Here is a 13597-nt window from a genome sequence, read left to right as displayed (position 1 = left end):
ACTAAACTACCAACTTAAAAGTAAAATTGTGTGCACAACTCTGAAGTATGCGAATTGTGACGAATTGCGGAAGTGCATGCTTAACCAGTGAACTGTGTGTGTCCTTAAATGCATATGTAATTTTGTGTATGTGTGTGTAATAAACTAAAGAAAAAGAAGAGAACGTATGCAAGTTTACCCATACTTTTTAGTGCAACATCATTGTTGCGTTAGCAATTTCGTACAGACTTCCGTTGAGGCAACAAACAAAAACGAAAGAATACTGATAAATGTTGCACACACACGCACACACACACACATACATATATACACAAATAAAATGAAAGCAAACGAATGACGAAAATTGAAAATTTTACAAATGTTGACAAAAATTTGACACAAAGTTGAGCCAGTGACTATGAGTTTTCTATATTTGTATAGTTGGGTCTTAGAAGCCACTTTGATAAGGCACAACTTTAGACAACAAAGCACAGATTGATGGCGCTAAGCAACGAGACTAATCAGGCAGCAGAGTAACGGTGGCTATACGTGATGTGGGCGAAAGCGCGAAGCGAAATAAGAGCGCGTGTTAGTTTGATTGTATGGTTTGGGTTGCTGGTTGCTGGCTGTCGGCAGAAGCCAAGGCCGTCATTGTTAAAGCTAGCATTCACTTCATTGTCACCAAAACTTTTCCGGTAATATCTACTAACTATTTATTATGTTGCACAAACGCGAGCTTAGTAATAGTCACAGTTGCGCAACAATCTAATGCTTATGCGCGCTTATGCATTAGTAGATCTGTACCAATATCAAGTTGCATTACAAGCCTCCCTTCAACATTCTTCTCTCACTATGTGTTTATATACCCAGTTGTACTAGGGTAATTAGTCTAAGCAAACACACCGTCGTTGTTGTCACCACCAACCTAAGGTGTTATAAGGAGCGTGTCTATTGAATGCTTTACAGGCAGGGTATATATTAGGCTGTATTGCAATGGAACCTTCCCGATACCGTGTCACCTCGGAAAGCATTGATGGTCGTACCATAGTTAGGGGCGCTGCTGTAGCGGAAGGTTTTTTCCTCATATTTAATATTGCACCGCTGAACCTGCAGGTGGTAGTACGGCCAAAATGAACGACCTAAGATCTTATACTAATAAGGAGGATGTAAGCAAGGGAACGGAGTCAAAAGCCAAGGAAGAAAAAATCGGTATTAGCGATGTGTTTGCCTCGGTGAGTGAAGCAAGTGGAGTGTGGTGATATATTTGGTTGTATTCCAACGGTGCCTTCCCGATACGGTGCCAACTCGGAAAGAATTGTTGGGCCTTCCACAGTTATTCCAGATAGTCCTACGATCAAGATGAAATATTCAAGATCTATTTTTAATAAGGGGGATGAGCGAGGAAGAAAGGAGTCGCTATAAAAGGAAGACAAAACGTTAAAAGTAGTGGAGAGTCAACGTGCTTCGTTATGGACAGGTATACGAATCTAAAGGGATAAGTATAGCGGAGAAGGATACGGAGCAGAGGGAGTAAGAGAGCTCTTTTACAGTACTGTGCGGTACTAAGAATTGTGCAATGCTTGGGAGTAGTGGTCGACCCAACAGTGTTGGAGATTTAGCGATTTGAATGCGCCCGTAAGGTGATAACATTGTGTAGAATGCAGTTCAAGAGGTTTCTGCGACAATTTCTCGGTAGTGCAACCAGTAAGAAGGGGGAAAACTTGGAGTGACAGAATGAAGAGGCAAAGTTCCGCTGAAGGTAACAAACTAGAAAGAACCCACTCATAGGACAGCATAGACAAGACAATTCATTCTAAACCATATGACAGACGTGCGGGTGTGCAAAGTATTGAAGATAAATGAGCCTGTCTTTTAACCTCAGACTTGCAAAGTTGCTCCCTTCACAAAACAGAGAGGCGTGTAGGCCCATCACTTCATTTATGTACAAAGCAACGAAGAATATTCCATACACATAATCAGCAGCTTGAAGCGGAGAGATTATTTCACATACATATATGTATGTAGCCGGCAGCTAAGAGCAGGAGTTCTTACTCACACATACATTTATATAGCTAAGTAATCAGGTATGAGATACAACTGTTCTAGAAGGTGAAACATCTAGACCTTAGAAGAAATATGCGGAAGAGGCAACAGAGAGTATTAAAGCAGCGCAAGCTGAGGAATGACTAAATAGTTTGGTTTAAACACGCTATTAGTTGTGAAGCATAATTGTAAAGTACTACTCCCAAATTAGCCTATATAAAGTCCATTTTGCAATACTGAATATTGGAGTTATATATTCAACAGTTCAGCGATTAGAACATTAGCAGAAGGTGTATATTTATCAGAAATTCCCAATAATTCGTTACAATATAAATATTACAACTGGGAAACAATTATTTTGGTACTCTCAAAAACGTTTTGGTCCGTTTTTTGGTACGAAGAAAAATATGTGAGCGGCAGCGCTGGTTGCATAGGAAAAATTTTAATTTATACACTTCTTAGCATATACGAAATGGAGAAATGTTGCATATATGAAAAGGGTGTAAGAGCAGGTATAAAAACAGCCCACGCAGCATGAATAATAACAGTCAAATTAGTTCTATTAGCTATAAATTCAATAAATTGTGGGGTTTCAAAAAGTTTGTTTGCTATAAATGAACACTTAGTACAATTGAATAATGGAAAGAAAAAAATATTGAAATCGGTCAAACCATCTTTGATTATTAGGTAAAGTATTTTACAATTGAGGTTTTTTAAACAAAATTTTTCTGCCGTGAATGCTCCCTGAATCAGTTCGAAAATACCAGAGAAAAAATTACTAAAATCAGTATAGCCATTTTTCAGTTTTGGACGTACTAACGCTCATAAATTTAATTTTATTTATATAAATGAATATAGCATATGGGTATATGCAGATACTATTTGTGTGCGCTAATCGTTTCCCTCATTTCATACATTTTATTTGGCTAAACTTCTTTGGCTGCATTGCATAACGCGACGGAAATGTCAACTGCTTTTAATTGGCTGTGCATTTGTGCAACATTGTTTGGCTGTGGCGAGGGTGGCCCCACTACTTATTGGCATACATACTCAGCACAATACAAAGGAATAAACTTTTTGGTGAGTGCCTCACTTATTCTAAAGAATTTGTCGTCTTTGAATTTGCAATGAATTGTGGGCTTAAACTTTTCCATAGAAATTGCATTGTCTATTGCCTTCACTAAGCCATTTGCAGCTAACATAGCACGAAAGATCATAAAACTTAACGAATGATGAAAATAAATGAAAATTTGATTAAAATTATCATTTTTTTTCTTTCAGCCATTCTATTTAGAACAATTATTTGCAACAGTTGTATAGCTAACAACATTGTAATATAATCTCTTATGCGCCGCCATAGGTGTAAGACATACCTGAAAACCTGAAACGCCCTTATTTACTCTGAACGTGTCATAAAGAAAAAGTAGTGCTTGACAACTTTAAAGCCAGGTAAAGCAAATTAAGAATTTCTTACTCCTCAGCTTTGAAGTTCAGCCTCCACGATAAATCGGCATGAAATATGGACGGTATACCTAGGGTTAGATAAGGTTGAGCTCGCTGGTCAATAAAGACCGCACATAGACTGAATGTATCCATAGTCCTACCAGAATTGGTTTAAAGACTAAACGAAAAAAACCCCAATTAGGTACAAGGACTTTATTATTCAAAAAATCTCCGCCTTTTCGGCAAAAAGTTGAAGTTTCTTGAACCTGACTGAAAGCTTACTCGAGATCTGGCAACTCTGAGGATACTAGTAGCTGTAACCTTGAACTCGCGAGCGTAGGAGAATAAACACAAAACGTGCAACTACAATATCTGCTGTTGCTGACGAGGTCTAACTTATTTATTAGCATGTGACGTCAAAAAAGCAGTATTCAGTTAGCATGTCCATAGTGAGTCTTTGGCCTTCGCTCTTTATAGATTTGGCAATTTTGTGAGTCTTACTTCGTATTACCTGCACAGTATCTAAGAATTATGGCATCCCCGCGCTTTTGCGAATGCCTTTCCCGTCTAATGGATCATATGCAACTATCCATTTAATTTCTCCCAAACAGATTGTGATGTCTTTCGATTCATCGAGTGGTACGTCCACCTTTTCAAACTTATCGGGCATTAGGTCCGCAGGTGGGTTATGCTTACTTACTTACTTAATTGGCGCTTAACCGTCTAAACGGTTATGGCCGTCCAACAAGGCGCGCCAGTCGCTCCTTCGCTCCGCCAACCGGCGCCAATTGGTCACACCAAGGGAGTTTAAATCGTTTTCCACCTGGTCCTTCCAACGGAGTGGGGGCCGCCCTCTACCTCTGCTTCCATAGGCGGGTTCCGATAGAAACACTTTCTTGGCCGGAGCATCATCTTTCATTCGCATAACATGGCCTAGCCAGCGCAGCCGCTGCGTTTTAATTCGCTGGACTATGTTGATGTCTGCATATAGCTCGTACAGCTCATCATTAAATCTTCTTCGGTACTCGCCATCGCCAACGCGTAGAGGTCCATAAATCTTTCGAAGAACTTTTCTCTCGAACACTCCTATGCTAATGTTTGATAATATGCATATCCCCTCTTTTTTTTTTTTTTTGGTAAAAGTATGTTTTCTTGGCTTTGGTGGCTTTCCACCAACAAGGACCGCATAGAAAACTATGGGCTTGAAAATTTCCGTAAATACGCAGTGAGAGAGTTTCTGTCATAGGCATCACGTGCATCCTAGCTTTCTGTTGCATTCATAAAGTGTCACTGAGGCTCTCTTCGCTTTCACTTCCGCATGGAGTATCCATAACAACTTACTATCTACTGTAATTCTTAAATATCTGTACTATACTTTGCTTACTTACCAAGCTTAGGCTTAGTTCAAAAAGGTACCTAATAATTCCTAGTAAATATCGCTACATCGCGTTTTGCCACGTTCGCCGTTAACCTGACTCCAGTTGCCAAGATATGTATATTTCGACGTCCCTGATCCATCAAAGAACTGATTATTGGTGACATCTTCTGCTTATGATGACGTAAGCGTTGTCTGCGTACTCGGTTAATTTTACTGGTTCTCTTTCGAACTCCGTAAGCAATTGTTTGATTATCAGAGTCCATAGCGTTGGTGTTTTTACCCTTACCTTCTATGCTCCTGCTGATTTTGTCATCTCGCATATGCTCCATTGCGACGTGATCATTCTGAAGCTTAAAATGCAGTCGATTCAACTTCTTAAGGCCTAATGTACTTCTATCACGTTAAGACTGTCTATGATTACTCGTTTCAAGACATTGTGATACATTGTTCAAAGCCGCGACCTGCTATCTGCCGCTTTGCAGGGAATGTCTCAATGGTGTGAAACTACTCGAGTCCTTCTCCAAGTTGGAGGAGGTGGTTCAGTTTTAGGTATGTGCTTTAGCTGAGGCGAATTAGAAGCATTTTTTACTTTAATACATAGCAATAACATCCAATATAATAGCCTACTAATTCGTGGAGATAATAAACTAAGATAAAATTGTCTTTCAAGTCCAGCTATGAAGCACGTTTCCCAACTACACAGATATACCGGAAATATGGTCGCCAAGCCTATAGGTTACTCACTGGAAGAAAATACAGGCCTGCCAAAATACTGCCCTCAGAACCGCTACGGGCTGTCTTCTTATGTCCCTAGAACACTATCTACACAATGAGGAGATAATATTCTCCATTAGGGAGAGAAACGAAATGCTAAACAAACAGCTTCTGTTGAATACCCAGAAACCTTGGCATGCCAACAGACATCTGATTGATGAGGCTACACCTCCCAGGGGCTTAAGGGGTTGTCTGCGTAAGCATTATGAGGAAACAGGGCACCTTAGAACACAGCCGTATGAAGGAAAAAAAGCACGAGCAGATACTCAGTGTTATCCACAAATGGGCATCGAACCTCTATGACAGGAATTGCTTGGCAAATCCGGTACGCAAAGAGAAATAGCCAGAACGCAATCCCCGTAGGGAAACGAGCTTCACTCTAGCTCAACTTCGATTTGGATACTGTAACAGGTTAAACCCTTACCTATCCAGAATCAACCCCGATATACAAAATGTATGTCCTGCTTGCAATGTGTGCCCACAGACACCAACCACCTCTTCAATTGTAATGTGGAACCAACGCCTCTAACACCTCTCCAACCCTGTTGAAACAACAAGTTTCCTTGGGCTCCCGTTACAGGACATTGATGACAATTTGTGATTGGTCGCAGCTATTGGATGGGGCGAAGCACTGCTACAACAACAACAACCGGAAATTTTTGCGTGAAAACCAGGAAATTGGTTTTATAAAATTAGCATAAAACTAGAACAACTTTTTAAGCTTGTAGCTATAAAACACAAAACGCAATCACACCTTAATATATTCAAACAAAAATGTTACAACAACCACTTCTGTGAATACGCTTACACCAAATGTGTTACAAGTATATTTTATGCAGATACTCTAAAGCAAACAAAACAAACACTCACTTAATATTATGTTTATAAGCGCATATGAATTTACACTACGCAAAAGAGGTTAACAAGATATTTTAAATACATATTCAAACATATTTATATAATATATAAGAAGGTAGCCAAATACAATTTTTATGAATGAAAGTGTCGAAAACCACTAACGCCGCATTGCAAAACACGTCAGCTGCCGGAAAACCACAATCACACACAGACAACAAATTGTACGTGTATGTAACATATACACATGCACGTTTAAGCATATTTGTATTATCTACCTTTTGCAAAAAATGCGACTAGTCTAAGATGAATCTGGCATAAGTGGTAAAAGAGCCAATCCAAAAATGTATAGATACTCTAATTGGCACGATATTCTCTGAAACCCTAGTGCGGAGCTTTGCAGTACAGGCCATGCCTCGAAGGGGTGTCCCCAAGGGGACAACTCTATTGACAACGAAGCAAGTATTGACAAAACTCCAACGAGTGACATGTGCGTGCATCACGGGCCTTTGCGTACATGTCCCACAAGAGCGTTAGAAGCGAAGTTAGGTGGAGGATGTCTAACTCCATTACGTATAGCGATACAGCAGTGAGTCAATCGAACACCCCTGAATATTGGAAAGGAGGGCTCAAGCAAAGGAAATGTTATCTCATCCAGAAACATGGAGGAACTAAGTGAGAAAATACCAATCTCTCAACTGCCGAGAGATGATATCTTCAGGCAGGCAGTCTTTCAAAATAGACCTAAAGAAGGATTGTGTGACAAGAAAAAGGTGACTCGAAAACAACATAGGGGATTGAAACTGGGGTTTTTGGACCCATACGCAGGGCTATGTTTTGCCATGGCCAGAGAATTCAAATATTAAAATCCTCAACCCAAAGGAACTACTAGGCGTCATCAAAGGAGTTGGCTTGGATGAGGTGCTGTTAAGAAGATAAGGGCATCATAGGTCAATGGTCGTAGTGTAATCCTCAACAGTTTTGAAATATTAATATGGTTTAAAGTGATCCATTTTGTTTGGGCAGACGTGAGATCTGTAATGGAGGTTCTTCTGCCAATTTCGAGTGTATATTACTCCGGTTCATTTAGGGGTTTATCCTCAGGGGTATCAGGTTTTCGAGAAGACCTCTACCTATATCCTTAGTCCGACTACTATCCAATACAAATGATTATGCATTGAAGTCTCCATATATAGTATGTGTTTACGCATAAGGGACTTGAGGGAATCAATTAGTTCTTACAACTCACAAAAAAATTTAGTCACAGGCTGTTCCATTTAGGGATAACGCGCACTACTCTTTGCCGGGGCAAACAAACTTTCATATTCATTGCCGAGTTTAAACACTAAATGACTTCCTTTTTTGCAGTTTTCTCCAGGGTACGCTCAATGTTTCAACGTACAAAATTTGTGAGAGCCAATATATGTGAATTTGTTGGTGTTGTTTTTATTACCCTTTTGTATGGTTTTTTTTTTTTTGTTCTTTTGTAAAATAAATATATTTGTCCGGTTTTATTTGATGTTATTCGCAATTGAATTTGGCATTGAAGTTTATAAATAAATGCTTAATTATTTAAAATGCAAACACCTATGAAAAGAGTTGGTTTCCGGCTATGCAGCTCTATGCTCTGAAGTGGTGTTAGTTTTTTGGTTAACTTAATTCGTAGAAAATGTTTAAAGAAATGAATGTTGTTTTGTCAATGAATTAAATTTTGGATAGGAGAACAGCTAAAATGGTTGCTTCGTTCAAGGGCACATTAAGGCCATTAAGTACAACAAAGTTTTCCTCCTCATTGAACAATACTTAAACCAGACTAAGGGGTCATTGAGGCTAGATTTTTCGGCCTTGCGTGACATAAAGCCTAAGAAGGCCACAGGCCACCTGTAAAGACAGTTGATCTTACTTCCCCTAGATAAAAGAGATTACGTAGAGCTCTCGTTCAGAAAAGCAATGTAGATCACGAATGTATCATCTTTTTTTAAACTGTATATTGAGAACACTGCAATGCATTACATGGTTGGCCGATTTCAGTACCGTACAGTTCGGCCATTTTACTTGACAGAAGGTCTATTGGGGTTTTTCGAGGTAAAACAAGGATCACATCGTTGGACACTGTCCGATATGAATATGCCACTCATTCCCTCAGCGAGTTAGGGGGTTAGAATATACCCGCGGTAGGTATGCTTGTCGTAAGAGGCAACTAAAATACCGGATTCAAGGGGTTTGTGTAGCGCAGCCCTTTCAGGTTGCCAGCGCAATACATAGCTTCTCTAAACCCAATTGCGAATCCTGTTTCATTAACAGGTGAGGCTCTGGCGACCCCGAACTCCTCATTGATCTAGGGGGTGGGAGGGCGCTTTGGCCTAGAAGGTCGCATGTGGTCGTAACAAATAATTCCCGAGATGGTAGGGCTTGGTACCGGAACGTACCGGATCTGCATCCGGCAAAGGACCATCAACTCGATAACACTCCCCTAGGCCTGCTACAACAACAACATGCCATTCATATAGCAGTAAGACGGCAGGCTGCCAATATAACTTTTTGGAAATTGTTTAAATATCGTGTTAAGATATAAACTTCAGCTTTTATTCCAAGGGTTACCTCACAAGCTAGAAAACTATTGTAGGATATAAATAAAAAATGTAAGGTGCGAAGAGATTTTAGGCCGTGCTTCTCTTCCAAATTTCGTCGTGCTCCTTTTAATTTTTCCTACAATTTGGCGTGACGGGACCTACTTGTTTTCCGCCGACTCCGAACGGCATCTCCAAGGCAGATGAGTTTTCACTGAGAAGCCTGTCATGGCAGAAATATATTCGGAGTGCTTTCCAAACACTGCGAGGGGCGCTCCGCTTAGAAAAATTGTATTCTAATTGAAAAACCTTGTTTCTAAAATTTTGATGTTGCTTTGCCCGGGGCGGGAAGCCAAGATCTCCGGTGTGGTAGGCGGAGCACGCTACCATCACACCATGTCGACCGCCCAAGGATAAGAAACACCTAAATAAAACGAATTAAGTTGATGCCACCTGATATGGCAAAGCCTTCAATGACTCAGTATAGAACCTCCCTCTAATACATTAAAGTTCTAAATGTGCTATCACAATAACAATCATATTGATATTCACACAACTTTTCAAATATACCGTCTGATGTTTTCAGTGCAAATCAACATTAGCATTCATTATTTCATTCAACGAAAACGTATTTGCAAACTCACATGTAAATGAGGCATAAGGCTATGCGGGTCTATTTAAGTAGACAAAATAGATAGTGCAAGCTTTCAGGCCTAAAAATCGCCATACAACAACTACGTAAATACCATACAGCATTTGGTTAAGCATTGGGAAATAGCTGGTACAACCATTTCCTGCGGAAATGAACTTTTAACTGCCAGCACTATTTCGAGTCACAGCAACAAAACCCAAAGCAAAGGCGGCCAACCAGCAACAGGATAGACAATTATCACTACTACAATTTACAAGCATTCCATGCCACTGATGTGCAAATGCACAACCACCAGATTCGCCATACCAGCATTGAATCAAATAAATAGATAGTAAGAGTGAGTTTGGCTGCTTTTCCGTTTTTGTACAAATGCCAACCAGCAACTACCCATTTAAGCCTTTGCAGTTGTATGCCGTTTTATAATTTCGCTAAAACTGCCAACTGCCTGCCGCAGTGAATTATGTTTAATGTTAACGCCTTGACTGCCATTTAACCGTGCTCAGAATTTGCCCTCGAACTGCAACTCACTCACTTGCGGGCGCATCCTTCTTCTAACGAACTTCAATTGCCTGGTAGTGTAATAGGCAAGAATTCATTTCCCTGTCCACAGTCCTTAGTAAATGCAGTCACTTTACTTAGATTTGCTTTGTCGCGGTCGCTAATCCTGTGTAGGCCTGCAGGCGGTAATTGTGATCCTTTTGTGCAGTGCTTTCCTCAAGTTTGTGTGCCTTTGTGCATAAGCTTGTTTGCGAACTCGCGCCTTAGCCTATGCCCTCGCTTTGGCATTTCAAGGCATTTGCTTGTCGACTGACTTTGCTCGAATTTTTGAAACGTTATGTGTACATGTGTGTGTCTGTGTATATATGTATCTGTATGTGTGAATGGGTTTGTGTTCTGTGAAATGTCAGCCACAGCAACAAGTGTATGCGCTTTTAAGCGGTGCTACGTGCGGATGCGAGGCGTTAATGCGACGCCACAGCTACTCTTACAATACTTACACAAACACACATATTTTCATTAGACCGTAGTAAAAAACGATTTTTCGCACAATTTTGAATACCATTTATTTTTTTTTTTTTAGTATTATCGTGAAGCTATAGGTTTGTTATAGCCGAGTCATGAGCTTTTTATTTGTTTCTAATCGGCGTGTTATCGACGCCCTACAGGTGTCTCATCAAATTTGTATTGAAGTTTTATCTGCATCTCTGTAACACTCCGGAACGAAGTCTATGATTTTTCGGTTGCAAATCGAGAAGTTGTTGGTAATACATCGAGAAGTTTTCAAAAGATCAGTCCATAAATTATCGGTTACAAACATAACACAATATAACGATAACACAAATTTCTGATAGCATATTGATGAGGCGTCGATAACAAATCGGTAACACTCCGATTACAAATCGATAACTTTTCTCCAATGAATCGATATAACACAATTTTCTTATTGCATATCGTTGAGGCGTCGATAACAAATCGGGAACACTCCTATTAGAAATCGATAACTTTTCAAAAATGAATGGATAATTTTTGAAAAGTTATTGCTTACGAGTTGATAACAAATTGCTTACTAAACTATAGATAACTTTTCGATAATATCGTTTACTTTTCGATCGCAATCGAGAAGTTGTTGGTAATATATCGAGAAGTTTTCAAAAGATCAGTCGATAAATTATCGGTATCAAACATAACACAATATAACGATAACACAAATTTCTGATAGCATATTGATGAGGCGTCGATAACAAATCGGTAACACTCCGATTACAAATCGATAACTTTTCTCCAATGAATCGATATAACACAATTTTCTTATTGCATATCGTTGAGGCGTCGATAACAAATCGGGAACACTCCTATTAGAAATCGATAACTTTTCAAAAATGAATGGATAATTTTTGAAAAGTTATTGCTTACGAGTTGATAACAAATTGCTTACTAAACTATAGATAACTTTTCGATAATATCGTTTACTTTTCGATAAACATTATATAGATTTTCCTTAATAAATCGATAGCACGCCGCTAACATATTAATAACATTCTGTTATGGGTATCTCTTCGATAGTAAATCGATAACTTTTCGCTAAAAAATCGATATTTTTTTAATAGCATATCGGAAACTTTTCGATAGATAATTTTTCGATAGTAAATCGATAACTTTTGGTTAATAAATCGTTAAAATGTCGATGAACAATAACTAAACTTTCGATAATAAATCGATAACACGCCGATAACAAGTTTCTAACTTTCTAATAACTAAACGATAACTCTTCGAAAACATATCTTTTATTTTTTGGTAACGAATTGATAAATTTTCAATAAGAAATCGATAAAACTCGATAAATAATAGATAACTTTTAAATGATAAAGGCAATCGCCAATTTGTGTAGTGTCATAAAACATTCATGCACACTTGATATTGTGGCTAAAATTTGGTATCTTTAGCACGGCCTAATGCTCATAAAAAACAACATACTCGCAACTAATATTCTCCGTAGAGCTCCCTAATGCCCTATGTATTTGTAGGTAGGTATGTTTATAGCACGTGTTGCTTGCTTAGTAATACAACGGCGTTGACTTGTTGAAATTTGTTGTAAAGAAGTAAATGAAAAATGCAAATTCCCGCAAGCAAACTTTTGCAAACAATAGCAGCGCAAAAACTCACACACAAAGTGCACAAAGCGCAACAAATTTAACGTGCAGCAACGTAAACGGAAGATGAAAGTGTGCAGCCGACATGAGATTGTTTAAACGAAACGACTTAAGCAAGTAAAGTATGAGCCCAAAGTGGGAAGAATTATTAAATAGAACGTTGAACAAAAGACTTAGCATATTTGGCCTATAATACTGAAGGGAAATGAGTTAGTTGAAAGGAAATAGTATTTTGGGCGTAAGGGTTTCGTTATATTTAAGGCAAGACTTTTTATTGTATGCTTACTAACCTGGGTCGATTTGTATGGACGAAAGCTAACCGATATCGCGCCATCGATTTTTCGATAGGATTTGGCCTCAGGAAAAAAGTTCCACTACGTATACCCAAAAAATAATTTTCGAGCCTGCGAAATCTTTTTTTTGTGTTTTTTTTTTTGTTTTTGATTTTTAATGTTTTTTTTATTACCTACTAAAAAAATTTTCTTGTATACCCTGTCCGACCCAAAAATGTCTGCTAAAAACTTTGCCGATAACAGTTTTTTGAAAAAAAAAAAATATTTTTTAGAATAAATCGACCCAGTCTAATGCTTACAACTTTTATTAGTAGATAAGGAACGATTTTGAATTCAATTTATAGTTATATAGAACGGTTTATATTCGCAATAACTGACACCAATTGGGCGTACTAAGTGGGTCTTCCTCCACCTGCCTCTGCTTGCTGCTTCCTCTGCTTCCAACCTGCCTTGTTGACTGAAATACTTTCATGGCCGGAGCATCTTCGTACATTTCCATAACATGATCTAGCCAGCGAAGCCTTTGGTTTTTTTTTTTTTCGCTGCACTATCTTCATAATTGCGTTAAGCTCTTACAGCTCAATATTATACCTCCTTCAATACTCGCCGTCGGTTTCACGAGCAGAACAATAAATCTTCCGGACAACTTTTCTCTCCAGTACTCAAAGATGCATCTCATCTTCTATTGACACCGCCCGTGATTCCGAGTCATACATGAGGACAGGTATGCTGAGCGACTTGTAAAGCGTGATTTGTTTTTGTCGAAAAACGTTACACTTGCTTTCTCATTCCAAAGATTACTTGTTGGTAAGAGTGATTTCCCGTTTCTTTTCTAGGCTATAATCTATTTCTTGAAATTTCATCCGTATACAGCTTATAAGGCACGAACGCGCCGTTCCTCCATGAATGACATGAAATACTTAGTCTTTTCCATAGTTCGAGGTAAATGGAGCAACCAG

This window comes from Eurosta solidaginis, chromosome 5, assembly GCF_040869045.1.
Source record: "Eurosta solidaginis isolate ZX-2024a chromosome 5, ASM4086904v1, whole genome shotgun sequence".
Classification (NCBI taxonomy): domain Eukaryota; kingdom Metazoa; phylum Arthropoda; class Insecta; order Diptera; family Tephritidae; genus Eurosta; species Eurosta solidaginis.
This window is presented reverse-complemented; position numbering follows the sequence as displayed.